Source organism: Leuresthes tenuis, unplaced genomic scaffold, assembly GCF_036924035.1.
Source record: "Leuresthes tenuis unplaced genomic scaffold, fLeuTen1.0.hap1 SCAF_110, whole genome shotgun sequence".
Lineage (NCBI taxonomy): Eukaryota > Metazoa > Chordata > Actinopteri > Atheriniformes > Atherinopsidae > Leuresthes > Leuresthes tenuis.
In genome coordinates this window covers 88939-111588 of record NW_027325464.1, presented here as the reverse complement: position 1 = coordinate 111588, position 22650 = coordinate 88939, and the positions used below count along the sequence as shown (strand labels likewise).

General features: G+C 41.5%; 3 non-coding genes and 1 pseudogene across 3 annotated transcripts; 1 reads left to right on the top strand and 3 right to left on the bottom strand.

Annotated features, from left to right (window-relative positions):
• Window positions 1-5027: 5027 nt before the first annotated feature.
• LOC140287118 (U2 spliceosomal RNA) lies at window positions 5028-5215 on the bottom strand. Its single transcript, XR_011911476.1, has one exon. It is a non-coding gene; the product is annotated as a U2 spliceosomal RNA (small nuclear RNA).
• Window positions 5216-5490: 275 nt separating this feature from the next.
• LOC140287117 (U5 spliceosomal RNA) lies at window positions 5491-5604 on the bottom strand. The gene has a single exon (XR_011911475.1). It is a non-coding gene; the product is annotated as a U5 spliceosomal RNA (small nuclear RNA).
• Window positions 5605-6015: 411 nt separating this feature from the next.
• Window positions 6016-6206, bottom strand: LOC140287103 (U2 spliceosomal RNA). The gene has a single exon (XR_011911463.1). It is a non-coding gene; the product is annotated as a U2 spliceosomal RNA (small nuclear RNA).
• Window positions 6207-21482: 15276 nt separating this feature from the next.
• Window positions 21483-21659, top strand: LOC140287108 (U2 spliceosomal RNA; annotated as a pseudogene).
• Window positions 21660-22650: the final 991 nt, after the last annotated feature.

Sequence of the window (22650 nt, the reverse complement as noted above, 5' to 3'; positions counted from 1 at the left end):
ATTATTGGTCGGACATTCAGACTTTCTTGCACCTGAACACCTCTGCTCCCGCTTTTGATGGTGTATAGTCGGGCTTTCGAGCCTTTTCTTCCCCGATTTTTACAAATTATGGTTGGACATTCAGACCTTGCAGCCGAAAACCTCCGCTCCCTCTTTTGATCATACATTGTCGGGCATTCGCCCCTTGTCTTACACGGTTTTTACAAACTTTAGTCAGACATTCACACCTTGCAGCTGAACCACCTCCATTCCCTGTTTTGATCATGTGTGGTCTGGAAATACTACCTTTTCTTCCCCCGTTTGTGAGTAAATATGGCTGGACATTCACACCTACTTGCAGCCGAAAAACCACCTCTCCCGCTTTTGATGATGTATTGTCCGGCATTCTAGTCTTTTCTATCACATTTTTCAGCAATTATGATCTGACATTCACACCTACTTGCAGTCGAACAGCTCTGCTCCCGCTTTTGATTATGTTCGGTTGGATATTCAAACCTTTTCTTAACTGCTTTTTACAAACTTTGGTCGGACGTTCACACCTTCTTGCAGCCGAACACCCCCGCTTCCGCTTTTGATGGTATATATTCGGGTATTCGAACCTTCTCTTACCCGCTTTTTACAAACCATGGTTGGACTTTCATACCTTCTTGCAGCTGAACACCTCCTCTCCCGCTAATGATCATGTAAGGTTTGATATTCGAAAATTTTCTTTCATGTTTTAAAGCAATTATTAATGGACATTCACACCTACTTGCAGCCGAACACCACCTCTCCCGCTTTTGATGATGTATGGACCGGCATTCTTACCTTTTCTAACACATTTTTCAGCAATTATGGTTGGAGAATCACACCTACTCACAGCCGAACAACTCGGGATTTCTCACCCTTTCTCATCAGCTTTTTGCAAATTATTCTCTGACATTCACACCTACTTGCAGTATTCGAACCTTTTCTTAACTGCTTTTTTACAAACTTTGGTCGGACGTTCACACCTTCTTGCAGCCGAACACCTACGCTTCCGGTTTTGATAGTGTATATTCGGGCATACAAACCTTTTCTTACCCGCTTTTTACAAACCATGGTTGGACTTTCACACCTTCTCTTAGCTGAACAACTCCGCTCCCTCTTTTGATTGTGTACAGTCGGGTATTTTAACTTTTTCTTACCCGCTTTTTACCAACTATGATCGGACATTCACACCGTCTTACAGCGGAACACCTCCTCTCCCGCTTATGATCATGTACGGTTTGATATTCGAAAATTGACTTTCTTGTTTTAAAGCAATTATTGATGGACATTTAAACCTTCTTTTTGATGGTGTATAGTCGGGCTTTCGAGCCTTTTCTTCCCGGTTTTTACAAACCATGGTCGGACTTTCACACCTTCTTGTAGCCGAACAACTCCGCTCCCGCAATTGATTGTGTACAGTCGGATATTTTAACCTTTTCTTACCCGCTTTTTACCAACTATGGTCGGACATTCACACCGTCTTACAGCGGAACACCTCTGCTCCCGCTTTTGATGGTGTATAGTCAGGCATTCGAACTTTTTCTTACCCGCTTTTTACAAACTATGGTGGGACATTCAAACCTTCTTGTATCCGAAAACCTCCGCTCTCTCTTTTGATCATACATTGTCGGACATTCGCACCTTTTCTTACCCGCTTTTTACAAACCATGGTCGGACTTTCACACCTTCTTGTAGCCGAACACATCCGCTCCCGCTATTGATTGTGTACAGTCGGGTATTTTAACCTTTTCTTACCCGCTTTTTACCAACTATGGTCGGACATTCACACCTTCGTACAGCGGAACACCTCCGCTCCCTCTTTTGATGGTGTATGTTCGGGCATTCAAACCTTTTCTTACCCGCTTTTTCCAAACTATGGTCGGCTATTCACAGCTTCCTCTCCACCATACTTGTATGGTTGGATATTCACACCCACTTGCATCCGAAGACCTCTGCCCCAAATTTTGTTGATATTTAGTCGGACATTCGCACCTTACCCGCTTTTGGCAAACTATGGCCTTCTTGCAGCCAAACACCTCTGATCTCGCTTTTGATGATGTAAGGTTGGGCATTCAGACCTTGCTTCACCTGCTTTTCACCAAATATAGTCGGACATTCACACCTTCTTGCAGCCGAACACTTCCGCTCCACCTTTTAGTGTTCTATCACACCTTTTTTTCACCGCATTTTATACATTATGGTCGGAAATTTTCAACCACTCTCATCCGAAGACCTCTCCTCCCGCTTTCTTTAATATATTTGAACTTTAGTCGGACATTCAAACCTTCTTGCAGCTGAACCACCTCCGCTCCCTGTTTTGATCATATATGGTCTGGCAATACTACCTTTTCTTACCCGTTTGTGAGTAATTATGGCTGGACATTCACACCTACTTGCAGCCGAACACAACCTCTCTCGCTTTTGATGATGTATGGACCGGCATTTTTACCTTTTCTAACACATTTTTCAGCAATTATGGTTGGAGATTCACACCTACTTACAGCCGAACAACTCCGCTCCCGCATTTGATGATGTATAGTCGGGCATTCTCACCCTTTCTCATCAGCTTTTTGCAAATTATGATCTGACATTCACACCTACTTGCAGTCGAACAGCTCTGCTCCCGCTTTTGATTATGTTTGGTTGGATATTCGAACCTTTTCTTAACTTCTTTTTACATATTTTGGTTGGACGTTCACACCTTCTGGTAGCCGAACACTTCCACTCCTGCTTTTGATGATGTATGGTTGGGCATTCACACCTTTTTTTTGCCCATTTTTCAGGAATTATGGGTGGACATTCACACCTTGCAGCTGAACACCTCCTATCCCACTTATGATCATGTGCGGTTTGATTTTCGAAAAGTTTCTTTCATGTTTTCTAGCAATTATTGATGGACATGTAGACCTTCTTGCAGCTGAACACCTCCGCTCCCGCTTTTGATCATACATTGTCAGGCATTCGCACCTTGTCTTACCCACTTTTTACAAACTTTAGTCGAACAGTCACACCTTTTTGCAGCCGAACACCACCTCTACCGCTTTTGATGATGTATGGTCCAGCATTCTTACCTTTTCTAACACATTCTTCAGCAATTATGGTCGGACATTCACACCTACTCAGAGCCGAACACCTCCGCTCCCGCATTTGATGGTCTATAGTCGGGCATTCTACAGCGGAAAAGACTCATTCTTATGTTTGGTTAGATATTCGAACCTTTTCTTAACTGCTTTTTACAAACTTTGGTCGGACGTTCACAATATCTTGCAGCCGAACACCTCCGCTTCCGCTTTTGATGGTGTATATTCGGGCATACGAACCTTTTCTTACCCGCTTTTTACAAACCAAGGTCGGACTTTCACACCTTCTCTTAGCTGAACAACTCCGCTCCCTCTTTTGATTGTGTGCAGTCGGGTAATTTAACCTTTTCTTACCCGCTTTTTACCATCTATGGTCGGATATTCACACCGTCTTACAGCGGAACACCTCCGCTCCCTCTTTTGATGATGTATGGTTAGGCATTCGCACCTTTTCTTACCCATTTTTCAGTAATTATGGGTAGACATTCACACCTTCTTGCAGCTGAACACCTCCTCTCCTGCTTATGATCATGTGCAGTTTGATATTCGAAAATTTTCTTTCATGTTTTCTAGCAATTATTGATGGACATTCAGACCGTCTTGAAGCTGAACACCTCCGCTCCCACTTTTGATGGTGTATAGTCGGGCTTTCGAGCCTTTTCTTCCCCGGTTTTTACAAATTATGGTTGGACATTCAGACCTTCTTGCAGCCGAAAACCTCCACTCCCTCTTTTGATCATACATTGTCGGGCATTCGCACCTTTTCTTACCCGCTTTTTACAAACCATGGTCGGACTTTCACACCTTCTTGTAGCCGAACAACTCTGCTCCCGCTATTGATTGTGTACAGTCGGGTATTTTAACCTTTTCTTACCCGCTTTTTACCAACTATTGTTGGACATTCACACCGTCTTACAGCGGAACACCTCCGCTTCCGCTTTTGATGGTATATATTCGGGCATTCGAACCTTTTCTTACCCGCTTTTTACCAACTATGGTCGGACATTCACACCGTCTTTCAGCGGAACACCTCCGCTCCCTCTTTTGATGGTGTATGTTCGGGCATTCGCACCTTTTCTTACCCGCTTTTTACAAACTATGGTCGTACATTCAAACCTTCTTGTAGCCGAAAACCTCCACTCCCTCTTTTGATCATACTTTTTCGGGCATTCGCACCTTTTCTTACCCGCTTTTTACAAACTATGCTCGGACATTCAAACCTTCTTGTAGCCAAACACATCCACTCCTGCTTTTGTTGATGTATGGTTGGGCATTCGAACCTACTTGTTGCCCGCTTTTCATTAATTATGGGTGGACATTCACACCTTGTCGCAGCCAAACACCTCCGCTCCCTGTTTTGATCATGTATGGTTGGACATTCGCACCTTTTCTCACCCGCTTTTTGCAAACTATGGTCGGCCATTCACAGCTTCCTCTCCACCATACTTGTATGGTGGGATATTCCCACCTGCATCCGAAGACCTCCGCCCCCACTTTTGTTGATATTTAGCCGATCATTCGCACCTTACCCGCTTTTGGCAAACTATGGCCTTCTTGCAGCCAAAAACCTCTGATCTCGCTTTTGATGATGTAAGGTTGGGCATTCAGACCTTGCTTCACCTGCTTTTCACCAAATATAGTCGGACATTCACACCTTCTTGCAGCCGAACACTTCCGATTCACCTTTTAGTTTTCTATGGGGCATTCACACCTTTTTTTACACCGCATTTTATAAAAACACCACAGGAACACCGTATTGAGGCTTTGTTCTGACCGCTCATTCGGTGTCGCGTTTCTTTCAAGCAATTCTCCTGGTTAGCCCGCACTCGGCTCGCTCCCAGAGCCGTGTTAAAGTCTGCTTCGCATTCACTCTCTTTTCTCAGCAGATTAAAAGAAACTTCCATCCTGCACCGCTGTTTGCTTTTTCACAAGAGCAGAGGAGAGCGCACCATTCCCAGCGGCACTGCAGTACCGGGTCGATGCTTGGAGTGAACGGAGCAAGCTCCTTTTTAAACTCCTATTGATAAAAATCCATTTAATATGTAGTCCTCGCATAGACATATCACATATTAAACTGATAAGTACAGATACTACACTTGATCTTAGCCAAAAGGCCGAGAAGCGATATCTGTCCACTGGTTCACGTCCGAGGGCCCTTCCTGGCACAATGCGCACTTGTAGCGGTGTTCTTTTGATGGCCATAGTGTCACTTTGCACCTCCGCCCACCCGCTGCACTGAGCACTCTTCAACCCTTTTAAATGGTATAACTTTACACTACCGCACACTCCAGCGAGCACCATTCAAGCAACATCGGCACAGTCGCAACAAGTAAGGCGACTCTACTCAGAGAAGTCACTCTGCACAGTAACAAGATTTCTTTTGCACAGACAGAAAGGGCTTCATCCGCAAAGGTAAAGCCTGCCAAAAATAGAAACAATTCATTAGTGCTGCTCTCCACGGAAGTCTTTAGTAAAAGGCGAAAGACTTGTACATTATGAAGAGAAACCAGTGTACGATTATCCATCACTGCGGGAGCAGGGCATCAGGCTAGTTGGCATAGCCACCTTCCCCATGGTGAGCTTTGCTTGGTTGAGACGCTTGCTCCCCCCCCTTGCTCCTCGACTGACCAAGTAGGAACAATCGGGCCCTATTCGATGGCTGCCTTGTCTTTTACTCTGTGCAAAAGACAAGGCAGCCACAAACAACACGGGAACACCGTATTGAGGCTTTGTTCTGACTGCTCATTCGGTGTCGCGTTTCTTTCAAGCAATTGTCCCGGTTAGCCCGCACTCGGCTCGCTCCCAGAGCCGTGTTAAAGTCTGCTTCGCATTCACTCTCTTTTCTCAGCAGATTAAAAGAAAGTTTCATCTTAGGCTCCCTGAAACTTCCATCCTGCACCGCTGTTTGCTTTTTCACAAGAGCAGAAGAGAGCGCACCATTCCCAGCGGCACTGCAGTACCGGGTCGATGCTTGGAGTGAACGGAGCAAGCTCCTTTTTCAACTCCTATTGATAAAAATCCATTTAATATGTAGTGCTCGCAAAGAGGACATATCAGACATTTAACTGATAAGAACAGATACTACACTTGATCTTAGCCAAAAGGCCGAGAAGCGATAACTGTCCACTGGTTCACGTCCGAGGGCCCTTCCTGGCACAATGCGCACTTGTAGCGGTGTTCTTTTTATGGCCATAGTGTCACTTTGCACCGCCCACCCGCTGCACTGAGCACTCTTCAGCCCTTTTAAATGGTATAACTTTACACTACCACACGCTCCAGCGAGCACCATTCAAGCAACAACTTTGCACTCCAGCACAGTCGCAACAAGTAAGGCGACTCTACTCAGAGAAGTCACTCTGCACAGTAACAAGATTTCTTTTGCACAGACAGAAAGGGCTTCATCCGCAAAGGTAAAGCCTGCCAAAAATAGAAACAACTCATTAGTGCTGCTCAACGTTGTACTTTGCAGTAAAAGAAAGAGCAAATCTAAAGTTTCAGGAATCCGAGAATAAGCTTACTTTCATGAGTTCTTCACGATTTCGGATTTTGCTATAAAATTAATTCCTTCACTCAAACTAAATTAAAACTGCTAAACCGCTAATCTGTTACATACAAGGCAGATGTCAAATTCACCGAAATAGGATCTAAGGGTATTTGGCCAATCGAGCTGTAGCAGCTTCGGTGAAAGAGTATAAGTTGAAGAGTTTGTGAATAAAGGTGTGCGCACACATAGTGAGTTGTAGGAAAATAGGCAGGGAGCAATGCTGGCTGGGGTATATGTTCTTGTATGTTGTCTGACTGTTTGATTTGAATGTGTTGTGTAAGTGTCCTGTTGAATGTTACATGTTTGGGCTTTGACACGCTTCACTGTGGTTGTTAACTGTGTGGTGTGTCCTGAAATGTTATATGTTTGGGCTGTGTGACATGCTTAATGCTTTTCAGTAGCAACCCACTTATTCATATATAGCAACTGACAACATAAGAAGTCCGGACATACTTTGATAGTAGTTGTAGAAGTATCCTTATTGATAATAGATAAACTAATTCATAGTGATAGAACAGTGGATGAACAGGTGCCTGCACATGTCTCATGAAAATAAAATGGGTGTATGATTGCTGACGGCAGAGCAATACTGCCAAACTTATGAGTTCTTGTGGCAAACTTGATTCAGTGTCTTGACGTGTATACGCTGTTTCGCTGACTTGTCACAAGAAACAAAGTGTGTTTGATAAGATCCGACCATTTTATTACGGGAGGATCAGTATGTATGGATTCTGATGTGACTGATAAACCCATTCGTATCTTAAGCATAATCTAATACGTGAGACAACGCCCTGGCACACAATCAAAAAAAAAAAGAGAGAGAGCGGTTTTGTGTCCCCACAGTCCATAATGTAGAAAAGAGAGAAAAAAAGCCTTTCTGATTTGGTGTGTGTGCTCACAGTGCAGAGTGTAGAGAAAAGAGAGAAAAGAAAGCCGTTTTGGTGTCACAGGTGTTGTGACTTACACACACACATTTCTGAATTGAGAAAGGAAATTATTTTAGAGAAAGCACTAGAGTTTAGATCCCACATTTGTTGATAGGCATTCATTTAATTTTTCTTTTTATCAGTTTTAAAGTGAATACTAACTGAGAAATGAAAAAGGTGAAGAGTTTAGAAGCTTGGTTCAAGAGCAAAACTTGGTTTATGATCAGCTGAGTCTCTAAACAGAACAGCAAAGGGCTTCATCGAACATTTAAAAAAGATTCAGATTGTTAGAATATCCAGAATTTATAGGAATGGTGGTGATTACTCTTATTTTCTAGAATGGAAATAACTGCACCATGTCTGTTTTATGAATTTAAGGGGCTAAAAAGTTTTGTTCTCGTTTTTCTATGATTAACCGAATGTATGTGAGAGTCCAAACAGACAGAAGGGTTACGGCCGAGCGCTGGACCTTCCAAAAAAGATGAGACAGGCTGGACCTGTGCCATACTAGTTAAGACCTGCCTGTGGATAACAGGTTCTTTAAACTCTCACACACACAAACTCACACACGTTCGCACACATACACCCATACACACACATTCTTGAACTTGCTGCAAGATTAAACATTTGCATTAACTGACTCCAGCAACTCTGAGTCTCATTGAGAGACTTTTCTCAACAATTGGGTCCTCAAACTCAACGTTTTTCCGCTTTCCAGGGTCGGAGCTGAAACCGTGCACGGGGGAGTCCAGTACTCCTAATGAAAGACCCCCTGCTGAATTGCGGTAATTAGGGGCCAGTGTCCACTGAAAGGGGGAAAAAGGGACGAGATCGTACTTTTGAATCAATGGCCAGAAGCCATTGGCAGTGCAGGCATCAACAATAATGGTGTTATTTCACCCATTAACACTTAAGGTACCTCATGCAGTGGCTGTGATATGGTTACTTAACAAAATATCTTTACCAGACATCTCTCCTACATAACAGTTCTTCTTTCACAGCCACACCTTGTTGTCGAGAGATGTGCTACACTTAATCCATCCACACTGCTACCTACCCCACAGATGGAAAGCCTCATGATTGCATGTCAGAAATAACCATCAGTGTTTTACCCAGGCCAGACTTAACTGATATACGTTATGAAAATGCAGAAATAACTATATTTATTCAACAGGTCAAGCAAAAAACCCTGATGGCACAAATGCTACAGGATTTGCAGTAGTAACAGAAACTGAAGTTTTCTTAAAACAACCACTACCAAAAAATTACTCTGTTCAAGCAGTCGAATTGGTAGCTTTAACTGAAGCTTGTAAATTAAATAACAAAAAGGTTGTTAACGTTTACACTGACAGTCAGTATGCCTTCTCAACTGTACATGTGTTAACACAGCATTGGAAAAACAGGTATGTTGACATCCACAGCTAAATGTATAAACTACAAATATTTTAGCATTATTAGATGTTATTCAATTGCCATCTACAATAGACTCGTATGAATGACCGGAAGGAAAACCATACTGCCAAAGAATTTGTTTAAATATGCTGCAGTATTGAGCCACGGACCATGTCATGTCTCAACAGGAGGGATGGAAGCAATAATGAACAAGGTTTTTACAGCATATGGTTTTACTAATTATTGAATTTTTTTTTTTAGAATAAATAAATTAATAAAGTTTTGTCTAGCAGGTCAAATATGTGCAAAATACATTCCACAGGGCAATCTAAGACCAAAACGAAGATAATTCCCTAAGCCAGTGTATCTTTTTCAACATATTTGTTTGGATTTCATTATTTCATTATTGTGTAGATTTCATTGAACTAAATTAATGTTAAGGGAAACGATTCTGCTCAGTGACAACAGAGGTTTTTACCAAATGGTCTGAAATATTTCCATGTGCACAAGCAGATGCACTCTCAGTAGCAAAATCACGCGTAAAATAACTCATTTCTAGATTTGAAATTCCTGAAAAGATCTTCAGTGATAATTTGACACACTTTGTAAACTATGTCATCTCACTGATGGCAAAGAACTTAAAATAGATCTTAGAAACCACTGTGATATAGAAGGTTTCGCTAACACATTGGAATTGTTTTACTATTTACATATGCATGTGCAGTGAAGAATTGCTTGCTGCTGATAAATGCAAAGAAGAACAGCTTACACATAGATGCTCACATATAGGCTGCTGAATGCAATGAAGACCTGCTTATCCAGTAAATTTCAATGTCAATGTGTAATATTCAATTAGGATTTGCAAAACAGTGAAGTTAAACAATGAATGGGTCCATAGTCGGTATGAGAAGACTACAGGAATATTTACCTGGGTGTACGTTCAAACAGAGATGAGAAAATTGCGATAATTATATTGTTTGTTTGTTTGTTAGTATGTATATGAATGTTATGTGTATAAACTGTGTTGAGTTGTAGTTACTCAGTAGTGTCTCAGTGAAACAACCGACGGGGGAAGCCTTGCGGTGACAACAAAAGCAGTGTTTTACTGATCAGTCAAGTTGCTCCAGTGTACTCCATACAAACTGGTTGGCTACTGAAGGGATAGAAAATGGGGAATACTTGTTTTAAAGCAAAAAAGGAATTAGATGGGAAAAATACATGTTTTAACGGGACCCAGACAATATTATATAGATGTCGCCACTGAAGTAAAGAACATTTACGTGGGATGGTGTGAGGGTCCTCGTTTGGCTGACGTTAGCCGATATGCTCGCCATGCTCAGAACCAAGTTGAGACGCGTAAGACAACCAAAAGGGACAAGTGTGAAAAGGAGCTGCATTTGGCAACCATGACCATGTATTACGCAGTGGGTGTAAACAGAGGACGAGGCCGAAGTCGAAGACGTGGACGTGTGGGAGAGGAGGTCGAAATGGGCCACGCCAGAGCTATGATCCGAATATTTGTTTTTACTGTGGCCAGACTGGACACTGGAAGAAGGACTGTCCACAGCTAAAAAGTGATGAAATTGGGCAAAAGGCTGACTGAGGGTGGGAGGCAGGTTCTCGACGTCACGCGGCAGCGGAGCCTCCACTAATGGGTGATAGCACAAACACACTCACACATTTTTCCTGCTCTGTGTAGTGAAGCAACGCTTGCCGACTGTGATTCACGTAGTAAAGTTTTGCATGCTATTTCAGTCCTAGAGCAAAGATATTTCTCTCAGAATATAGGAACTTATGTTCATCAGTAGTGACGTCAGGGGAGTTTGATTGTCCTCCAAAGTTAAGTGGAAACCACGTTTACTGTATGTCTGCATCAGGCCAGGTTGTGAAGGAGAAAATGACAATGCCCATTGCGTGTTGTCACTCCCGATGAGCTCTCCTTCAAACACTCATTTTTGTTATCAGAGTTGTGTCCCATTAACCTGATGGGCTGTGATCTCATGTGTAAATTAGGCATTATTTTAACTTCTACACCAGAGGGTGTTAAGGTTATGTTACAGCCTGACAAAGTTTTCACAGCAGTGCAGTTTGATTCATCGGCACTTACATATGCTTATGAGTGGAAACTTCCCAGCTCTCCTTTTTCACAACAACTAGTGGAAGAAGCAAAAGCGTTAGTTTCACCCCTTTCTGATTTCATGCAACCTACTGATTTGCACTGCACATCACACATTTCTTTGGGGCCTGACAATGACTATGAGAAGAAGTGAAAAAATATGTGCGCCTACTTTATTGGCTGTGTCGCTCACTCCAGAGCACTTCGATTTTTTTAATGTTTGTGGTACTCGCCCTCACATTTCCTTGGCCAAACGTACACACTGGCAGTGACAAGGTGTGGGAGAGTTTGTTGCTACATGTCAGAAAGAAATGGAGTGGACTGTTTCACCTGCTGATCCAAATTTGATGTTTTCTGAACGATTGTCAGCATACAAAAAAACATTTTTGAGTACAATGCATTGTCAAAGAACTGTGGACTTAATTCCTACCACAGAATCACATTTTGAAGCATGTTTTTTATCTGAAACAGATTTGTCTTCGATACCCATGTTGGCTGAAGTGCCCAATGATCTTTGGGCTAAGAGCAAATATGATGTGGGGTTGATAAAAGGCTGTGAACCAGTAATTGTCACCCCTAAATCAGACTTTTGTCCATGTAAAAAACAATACCCTTTTAAGCCTGAAGCAATTAAAGGGATTAAACCTGTTTTTCAATCTTTTCAGAAAACAGGCGTTATTGTTCCTTTTGAAAATTCACCTGTGCTTACTCCATTGTTTCCTGTTAAAAAGATTAAAGATGCTGGCCAGCCAGATGAATGGCGTTTTGTACAGGACCTCCAAGCGGTGAATGCTAAAGTTCAGCCACATGCTCCTACTGTGCCCAACCCACACACTATTTTGTCTCAAATTACATCAGATGCACAGTTTTTCTCAGTGGTTGACTTGTCGCCAGTGCACCCTGATAGCCCATTTTGGTTTGCTTTTTAGTTTGAACAGAGATCTTGGACTTTTACCCGGTTATGACAGGGGTACTGTGAAAGTCCCACTATTTACAATGCTGCCCTCAAAGCTAGTCTGGATTAACTTCAATCAACCACAGGCTCTGCTCTTTTGCAGTATGTGGATGACATCCTTTTATGTAGTCCATCTAAACAACAGTGTGAAAAAGACCAAATGACTCAAATAACTTTCTTGCTTTCAAAATTTTTCCTCTAGTGACGCTGACTTAGAGAGTGATGAAGATAATCATATTTAATTGTTCATGTTTTGATTGTTTATCATTGGACCCTTTATCACTATGATGCCTGCATTTTAAACTCACGTTGTGTGCAAATGCAGGCTGATGTTTTACAGATAAAGTTATTATTTTCCTTGTTTCTTTTGGGTTGATTAATATAATGGTATTATTATAATCAAAAGGGAGGAATGTAATGGAAAATAATTCTTATATGCATTGTATTGAGTGTTACTGTGTATAACCTGCAAATGACTGAGCTGCAAGGTACCACCCTGCCCTGTTTTCTTAAATTCCTCTTTACAATGGTGGGCTTGTTAATATGAGATAGCTGCACTTTAGGGGGGACAGGGTTAGGCTGGTATTTACGAGTGTGTCTGGGTAACCTCAACTAATGGTTGGGGAGGAAAGTTAGAAGAACAATCAACTATACCCTAAAACAGATGACGTGATGAGTGGGCAATATAACTGTGTTTTTGCTTCAGTGGTCAGAGCAACTCTGTATTCTGTACTGTGTTGTTCTCTCTTGCAAGATATTATTATTAAAGCCTCTTATCTCCTCAAAAGAAAATAACTGACTCCCCAAGTGCAAGTGTCAGGACAAATGATCAAACTTCTCCAAGCTTCAGTCTGCAGAGAGGTACAAGACCACAGTTCTGCCCATTAACTATAGGGACCTGAATATACCTGCGATCACTTTACAGTCAGGAAATATTAGATATTTAGGCATAAACATTTCCTCCAGGCTCTCAGAGCTAACAAAGCTAAATTATGTGCAATTATTAAAGACAGTAGAGGACGATCTCTCTCGTTTGAAGTCCTTACCTATATCACTTATGGGGAGAGTTACAACCATTAAAATGATGATACTACCAAAAGTTAACTATTTGTTCTCAATGATCCCCATAAAACCATCTGCTACTTGGTTTAAGTCACTAGGTTCATGCATCTCCAAATTTCTGTGGAAAAACAAACCACCACGTATTAGTTTAAAAACCCTACAGAAGACCAAGGACAGTGGTGGATTAGATTTACCTAATTTTCAGCACTATTCCTTAGCCAATAGGTTACAGTATATATCAAAATGGTTTAAACCTAGCCCAATAGATGAACCATGGATAAATATAGAACAAGCATTGTGTGATAATCTGGAAATCTCTGACCTGCCACTTATTAGTCAAAACGTAAAAAATCACAAATGTTTCAAAAGCATTAACATCAGCACCTCTCTGACAGCCTGGTGGGAATTTCTTAAAATAACAAAGTCTTCACTTGTCCCGTGTAAGCTTACACCCATCTGGAACAATCCTGACATCCTGCAAAACAAAAAAATGCTAAACTTTACTCTGTGGAAGATCAAAGGAATCAAACATCTGGAACATATAATCCAAAATGGACATTTTATTTCATTTGATGAGCTCATATCACAACATGAGATAGGCAGCAATAAATTCCTAGAATATCAACAACTTAAGTCTATAATAACAAAGAAATATATCCTCCACCAACCAGACTTACAACTCCCGATTAGGGTAGTAGAATTTCTAAGCATCTGCACCCCAAAACTACTATCAAAAATATATAAATTATTGTCTAAGATAGATGACACAATGTCTCTACCGTCCTCAAAATGGGAGGCAGATTTATCCATCAGTTCTAGTCATAGCTTCTGGCCACATATATGTTTGAACACCTTCAGAATGACTCAAAATCCTAATTTAGAGCTCATACAATACAAAATTCTTCATAGAACACACTATACAGGACAAAGGATGTTCAGGATGGGTCTAACACACTCAAACATCTGCTCACATTGCACAGATAACACACCTGATGATTATGCACACGCTTTGTGGTTTTGTGCGCCTGTCCAGAGGTTCTGGCTTGAAGTCTGTGCGGACCTATCAACATGACTAAAGTGTAGCATTCCTGCATGCCCCACACTGTGCATACTGGGTGACTTAGACAACATCAATGTGGAATTTAGCTTAGCACACATGATCCTCACAGTGTTATGTATAGCAAAGAAAACTATTCTCATGAACTGGAAAGCGAAGAACAATCTGTGTATTAACCAGTTTAGAAATTTTCTTTTAGATTATATTAGCATGGAAACAATGTCTGCTTCCTCAAAACATCAATTGGCTGAATTTAATTCTCTCTGGTCCCTTCTGATTAGCTTGATCACATAGTGGTGGTGGTGGGTTGCTGTCCCGTCGCTCTGGGCGGTTGGGTGTGTGCTGGGGGGGGCTGTGTGGCTTCGGGCGTCTGGTGGTCTCTCGGGTCGTGGGGAAATACAGCAGCCCTGTATTATTGCTTCCTGTTAAATCAAGAAACAATGTGCACATGCTGGTTACAAATAAGAAAATACAAACAACAAACAGTTTCTTCCATGGTTCACAGCATGTGTATGATCATCTTCATCGCTGGTCTCAGTAAGGATGTTTCAATCTTCGGTGTCAGAGGTTACTAGCACTTAACACACCGTTGGAGTACAGCTTTTACTGCTGACTCTTATCTTTGTCCTTCCGGGCGTGTTGGTTAGGCTGATGTATTTCAGGGTGGAAGTCATCTACTGGTTCTGGTACCTTCTTACAGTGACTGGCATGAATCCAGGTTGCTCTCTCTGCAACTTTAACAGCTGTGTGAGTGACCAGTAGCACCTGGAACGGGCCTTGCCAACGTTTGGACTTCCAATGTTTCCTGCGAAGTTCCTTCACCACCTGTCATCTGGTTGGAGTGGTGTGTTTTCTGTGGCTGGAAGGGCTGCTTTTACTGTCTGTGAAACTTGAGATAGAACAGTGGAAAGGTTTCGACAGTAAGACAACATAGCATCATCACAAACAGTTGTGGAAGGGAGGGGTCTGGTTACAGGTCCCAATCCCAGGTTAGGAGGTCTACCAAATAAAATTTCAAATGGGCTGAGATTCACTTGAGCTCTGATTCTCATTCTCATGTAGGTAAGCTCAATAGGTAATGCTTTTGTCCATGGCAGACCTGTTTCTTCACAACATTTGGCTAACTTGGACTTTAATGTACCATTTTCTCTTTCCACAGCACCTCCACTCTGCGGATGATAAGCACAATGTGTGCGCAAGGTTATTCCCAGGAATTTACCAACCTCAGTCAATGCAGTGTTTACAAAATGTGTGCCATTATCACTGCTGATCTTCTCTGGAATGCCCCATCTAGGAATGATTTCTGTTTAGCAGTGCTTTAGTCACTGCATTACTGTTTGCATGTTTTGCAGGGAAAACTTCAACCCATTTACTAAACACGTCCACTATTACTAGTGCATATTTCTTTCCTTCAGCTGGTGTGAGTTCAACAAAATCCATCATCAAATGTTCAAAAGGTTTCTCTGGTGGAGGGTGTGCAACTTGCGATGTGTGTAATGCCTTTCCTACATTATGTGTGGCACAAACCATACATGACTGACAGTATTTTTGCACATATGAACTGAACCCTTTTGTGAACCACTGAGCAGTGAGTGCATTCAGCATCCCCCCTTTTGACACATGGTTCAACCCATGTGTCAATTTTGAAAAATGAGGAAAAAAATGCTTAGGTAGACAGGGTTTACCATCAGGTCCCATCCAAACACCATCCGTATGAGTTGCACCCACAGAGGACCAAATGCGTCCAGAGGACCAAATTTCATCTGCAGAGGCAAAAGTTTGCAAAGCATGGAGATCTGTGAGGGAGTCTTCTGCCTGCAAAGAGAGGGAAGCGAAAACAGGAAAAAAATTAGCTGCTTGCTTAGCTGCAGCATCAGCTCTGGCATTGCCACAAGCAACAGGATCGTCTGAGTTAGTGTGAGCCGCACACTTACAGACCGAGATTGCTGTAGGCAAAAGGATCGCATCAAGAAGATCAGAAACCTGCTTGGAGTTCAGAATAGTTTTACCATCTGATTTAAGGAAATGCCTGTGTTTCTACAGCGCACCAAAGTCACGAACAACACCAAAAGCATATCTGGAATCTGTGTAAATAGTGACAGACTTACCAGCTGCCAACTTACAAGCTTCAGTAAGTGCAATAAGCTCAGTAGTTTGAGCAGAGAAATGTTTAGGAAGAGAACCAGACAACAAAGTGTCATGTGAAGAACATACTGCAAACCAAACACAGTTAGTACCTGTGGCTGGATCAAGCAAAGCTGATCCATCTACAAAAAGAATCATGTCAGAGTTTGGAAGAGGAGTCTCTAAAAGATCAGGTCGGGGTGTACAAACTTGTTCCAAAACAGCCACCTCATTCGGTGTCGTGTTTCTTTCAAGCAATTCTCCTGGTTAGCCCGCACTCGGCTCGCTCCCAGAGCCGTATTAAAGTCTACTTCGCATTCCGCACCTCCGCCCACCCGCTGCACTGAGCACTCTTCAGCCCTTTTAAATGGTATAACTTTACACTACCGCACGCTCCAGCGAGCACCATTCAAGCAACAACTTTGCACTCCAGCTTCGAACATCGGCACAGTCGCAACAAGTAAGGCGACTCTACTCAGAGAAGTCACTCTGCACAGTAACAAGATTTCTTTTGCACAGACAGAAAGGGCTTCATCCGCAAAGGTAAAGCCTGCCAAAAATAGAAACAACTCATTAGTGCTGCTCAACATTGTACTTTGCAGTAAAAGAAAGAGCAAATCTAAAGATTCAGGAATCCGAGAATAAGCTTACTTCCATGAGTTCTTCAAGATTTCGGATTTTGCTATAAAATGAATTCCTTCACTCAAACTAAATTAAAACTGCTAAACCGCTAATCTGTTACATGCAAGGCAGATGTCAAATTCACCAAAATAGGATCTAAGGGTATTTGGCCAATCGAGCTGTAGCAGCTTCGGTAAAAGAGTATAAGTTGAAGAGTTTGTGAATAAAGGTGTGCGCACACATAGTGAGTTGTAGGAAAATAGGCAGGGAGCAATGCCGGCTGGGGTATAGGTTCTTGTATGTTGTCTGACTGTTTGATTTGAATGTTTTGTGTAAGTGTCCTGTTGAATGTTACATGTTTGGGCTTTGACACGCTTCACTGTGGTTGTTAACTGTGTGGTGTGTCCTGAAATGTTATATGTTTGGGCTGTGTGACATGCTTAATGCTTTTCAGTAGCAACCCACTTATTCATATATAGCAACTGACAACATAAGAAGTCCGGACAAACTTTGATAGTAGTTGTAGAAGTATCCTTATTGATAATAGATAAACTAATTCATAGTGATAGAACAGTAGATGAACAGGTGCCTGCACATGTCTCATGAAAATAAAATGGGTGTATGATTGCTGACGGCAGAGCAATACTGCCAAACTTATGAGTTCTTGTGGCAAACTTGATTCAGTGTCTTGACGTGTATACGCTGTTTCGCTGACTTGTCACAAGAAACAAAGTGTGTTTGATAAGATCCGACCATTTTATTACGGGAGGATCAGTATGTATGGATTCTGATGTGACTGATAAACCCATTCGTATCTTAAGCATAATCTAATACGTGAGACAACGCCCTGGCACACAATCAAAAAAAAAAAAAAGAGAGCGGTTTTGTGTCCCCACAGTCCATAATGTAGAAAAGAGAGAAAAAAGCCTTTCTGATTTGGTGTGTGTGCTCACAGTGCAGAGTGTAGAGAAAAGAGAGAAAAGAAAGCCGTTTTGGTGTCACGGGTGTTGTGACTTACACACACACATTTCTGAATTGAGAAAGGAAATTATTTTAGAGGAAGCACTAGAGTTTAGATCCCACATTTGTTGATAGGCATTCGTTTAATTTTTCTTTTAATCAGTTTTAAAGTGAATACTAACTGAGAAATGAAAAAGATGAAGAGTTTAGCTTGGTTCAAGAGCAAAACTTGGTTTATGATCAGCTGAGTCTCTAAACAGAACAGCAAAGGGCTTCATCGAACATTTAAAAAAGATTCAGATTGTTAGAATATCCAGAATTTATAGGAATGGTGGTGATTACTCTTATTTTCTAGAATGGAAATAACTGCACCATGTCTGTTTTATGAATTTAAGGGGCTAAAAAGTTTTGTTCTCGTTTTTCTATGATTAACCGAATGTATGTGAGAGTCCAAACAGACAGAAGGGTTACGGCCGAGCGCTGGACCTTCCAAAAAAGATGAGACAGGCTGGACCCGTGCCATACTAGTTAAGACCTGCCTGTGGATAACAGGTTCTTTAAACTCTCACACACACAAACTCACACACGTTCGCACACATACACCCATACACACACACATTCTTGAACTTGCTGCAAGATTAAACATTTGCATTAACTGACTCCAGCAACTCTGAGTCTCATTGAGAGACTTTTCTCAACAATTGGGTCCTCAAACCAGATCTCAACGTTTTTTCCGCTTTCCAGGGTCGGAGCTGAAACCGTGCACGGGGGAGTCCAGTACTCCTAATGAAAGACCCCCTGCTGAATTGCGGTAATTAGGGGCCAGTGTCCACTGAAAGGGGGAAAAAGGGACGAGATCGTACTTTTGAATCAATGGCCAGAAGCCATTGGCAGTGCAGGCATCAACAATAATGGTGTTATTTCACCCATTAACACTTAAGGTACCTCATGCAGTGGCTGTGATATGGTTACTTAACAAAATATCTTTACCAGACATCTCTCCTACATAACAGTTCTTCTTTCACAGCCACACCTTGTTGTCGAGAGATGTGCTACACTTAATCCATCCACACTGCTACCTACCCCACAGATGGAAAGCCTCATGATTGCATGTCAGAAATAACCATCAGTGTTTTACCCAGGCCAGACTTAACTGATATACGTTATGAAAATGCAGAAATAACTATATTTATTCAACAGATCAAGGAAAAAAACCCTGATGGCACAAATGCTACAGGATTTGCAGTAGTAACAGAAACTGAAGTTTTCTTAAAACAACCACTACCAAAAAATTACTCTGTTCAAGCAGTCGAATTGGTAGCTTTAACTGAAGCTTGTAAATTAAATAACAAAAAGGTTGTTAACGTTTACACTGACAGTCAGTATGCCTTCTCAACTGTACATGTGTTAACACAGCATTGGAAAAACAGGTATGTTGACATCCACAGCTAAATGTATAAACTACAAATATTTTAGCATTATTAGATGTTATTCAATTGCCATCTACAATAGACTCGTATGAATGACCGGAAGGAAAACCATACTGCCAAAGAATTTGTTTAAATATGCTGCAGTATTGAGCCACGGACCATGTCATGTCTCAACAGGAGGGATGGAAGCAATAATGAACCAGATTTTTACAGCATATGGTTTTACTAATTATTAAAAAAATATTTTTTAGAATAAATAAATGAATAAAGTTTTGTCTAGCAGGTCAAATATGTGCAAAATACATTCCACAGGGCAATCTAAGACCAAAACGAAGATAATTCCCTAAGCCAGTGTATCTTTTTCAACATATTTGTTTGGATTTCATTATTTCATTATTTTGTAGATTTCATTGAACTAAATTAATGTTAAGGGAAACGATTCTGCTCAGTGACAACCGAGGTTTTTACCAAATGGTCTGAAATATTTCCATGTGCACAAGCAGATGCACTCTCAGTAGCAAAATCACGCGTAAAATAACTCATTTCTAGATTTGAAATTCCTGAAAAGATCTTCAGTGATAATTTGACACACTTTGTAAACTATGTCATCTCACTGATGGCAAAGAACTTAAAATAGACCTTAGAAACCACTGTGATATAGAAGGTTTCGCTAACACATTGGAATTGTTTTACTATTTACATATGCATGTGCAGTGAAGAATTGCTTGCTGCTGATAAATGCAAAGAAGAACAGCTTACACATAAATGCTCACATATAGGCTGCTGAATGCAATGAAGACCTGCTTATCCAGTAAAGTTCAATGTCAATGTGTAATATTCAATTAGGATTTGCAAAACAGTGAAGTTAAACAATGAATGGGTCCATAGTCGGTATGAGAAGACTACAGGAATATTTACCTGGGTGTACGTTCAAACAGAGATGAGAAAATTGCGATAAATTATTGTTTGTTTGTTTGTTAGTATGTATATGAATGTTATGTGTATAAACTGTGTTGAGTTGTAGTTACTCAGTAGTGTCTCAGTGAAACAACCGACGGGGGAAGCCTTGCGGTGACAACAAAAGCAGTGTTTTACTGATCAGTCAAGTTGCTCCAGTGTACTCCATACAAACTGGTTGGCTACTGAAGGGATAGAAAATGGGGAATACTTGTTTTAAAGCAAACAAGGAATTAGATGGGAAAAATATATGTTTTAACGGGACCCAGACAATATTAAATACTCAGACAGATGGGAGAAGAAGTGTAGTTTTGTAGGAAATCACAAAATTATTACATAAAATTAGTGAAATCAATTGAAGAATGCCTTTCTGAAGAGCTGTTTACCACAGATGAGCAGCTTTGCGACCAAGCACATTGTAGATCGCTTTACTGCCAAAATGATCTAGTTTAATGGATTGGTTTAGACATGCATAACAGCATTTTAAGAACAAAGAGAGAAACAAAAAGGGACAACGCTTCATGGTGGAAGGTGATGTATAAATAACTGTGTATATGATGAAGGAGAGACCATTTGAGCAGCACAGCCATTTCGCAGCACAGGGACAGCAGTCCAAGTTAAAGGATCTCCCACGTGGTATCACCTGTCACACTGTGTCAAGGCATCAAAAAAAGAAAAAATCACCAAACTCAAGGACAAAGAGACGAAGACTCCGGTGAACGAAGAGAGAGGACTTACAAACCAGAAATACAAAAGGATGCTCGATATCAAGATCCAGAAGAAGAGGCTAACAATGCCACGAACACTTACGATGCTGGGAATGATGCCAGCAATGAACAGAGAAGAAGATTCAGTGTCATCAATCTGCAACACGTGCCTCTAATGAGGGGGTGAATATAGAATCCTCAACGATTACAACGTCTCTGGGAACTGTGACAACAACAAGGTTTAAACCATTTTGATATATATTGTAACCTATTGGCTAAGGAATAGTGCTGAAAATGAGGTAAATCTAATCCACCACTGTCCTTGGTCTTCTGTAGGGTTTGTAAACTAATACGTGGTGGTTTGTTTTTCCACAGAAATTTGGAGATGCATGAATCTAGTGACTTAAACCAAGTAGCAGATGGTTTTATGGGGATCATTGAGAACAAATAGTTAACTTTTGGTAGTATCATCATTTTAATGGTTGTAACTCTCCCCATAAGTGATATAGGTAAGGACTTCCAACGAGAGAGATCGTCCTCTACTCTCTTTAATAATTGCACATAATCCATCTGTACTTATCAGTTTAATATGTGATATGTCTATGCAAGGACTACATATTAAATGGATTTTTATAAATAGGAGTTGAAAAAGGAGCTTGCTCCGTTCACTCCAAGCATCGACCCGGTATTGCAGTGCCGCTGGGAACGGTGCGCTCTCCTCTGCTGTTGTGAAAAAGCAAACAGCGGTGCAGGATGGAAGTTTCTTTTAGTCTGCTGAGAAAAGAGAGTGAATGCGAAGTAGACTTTAACACGGCTCTGGGAGCGAGCCGAGTGCGGGCTAACCAGGAGAAATGCTTGAAAGAAACGCGACACCGAATGAGCGGTCAGAACAAAGCCTCAATACGGTGTTCCTGTGGTGTTTTTATAAAATGCGGTGAAAATAAAGGTGTGAATGCCCCATAGAAAACTAAAAGGTGGAGCGGAAGTGTTCGGCCAACCTTACATCATCAAAAGCGAGATCAGAGGTTTTTGGCTGCAAGAAGGCCATAGTTTGCCAAAAGCGGGTAAGGTGCGAATGACCGACTAAATATCAACAAAAGTGGGGGCGGAGGTCTTCGGATGCAAGTGGGTGTGAATATCCCACCATACAGGTATGGTGGAGAGGAAGCTGTGAATGGCCGACCATAGTTTGCAAAAAGCGGGTGAGAAAAGGTGCGAATGTCCAACCATACATGATCAAACCAGGGAGCGGAGGTGTTTGGCTGCGAAAAGGTGTGAATGTCCACCCATAATTAATGAAAAGCGGGCAACAAGTAGGTTCGAATGCCATACCATACATCATCAAAAGCACGAGTGGATGTGTTCGGCTACAAGAAGGTTTGAATGTCCGAGCATAGTTTGTAAAAAGCGGGTAAGAAAAGGTTCGAATGCCCGAACATACACCATCAAAAGAGGGAGCGGAGGTGTTCCGTTGTAAGACGGTGTGAATGTCCGACCATAGTTGGTAAAAAGTGGGTATGAAAAGGTTCGAATGCCCAAATTCGGCTGCAAAAAACTGTGTTCGGCTGCAAAAAGGTGTGAATGTTCGACTAAAGTTTGTAAAAAGCGGGTAAGACAAGGTGCGAATGCCTGACAATGTATGATCAAAAGCGGGAGCGGAGGTGTTCAGCTGCAAGAAGGTCTAAATGTCCATTATTAATTGCTAGAAAA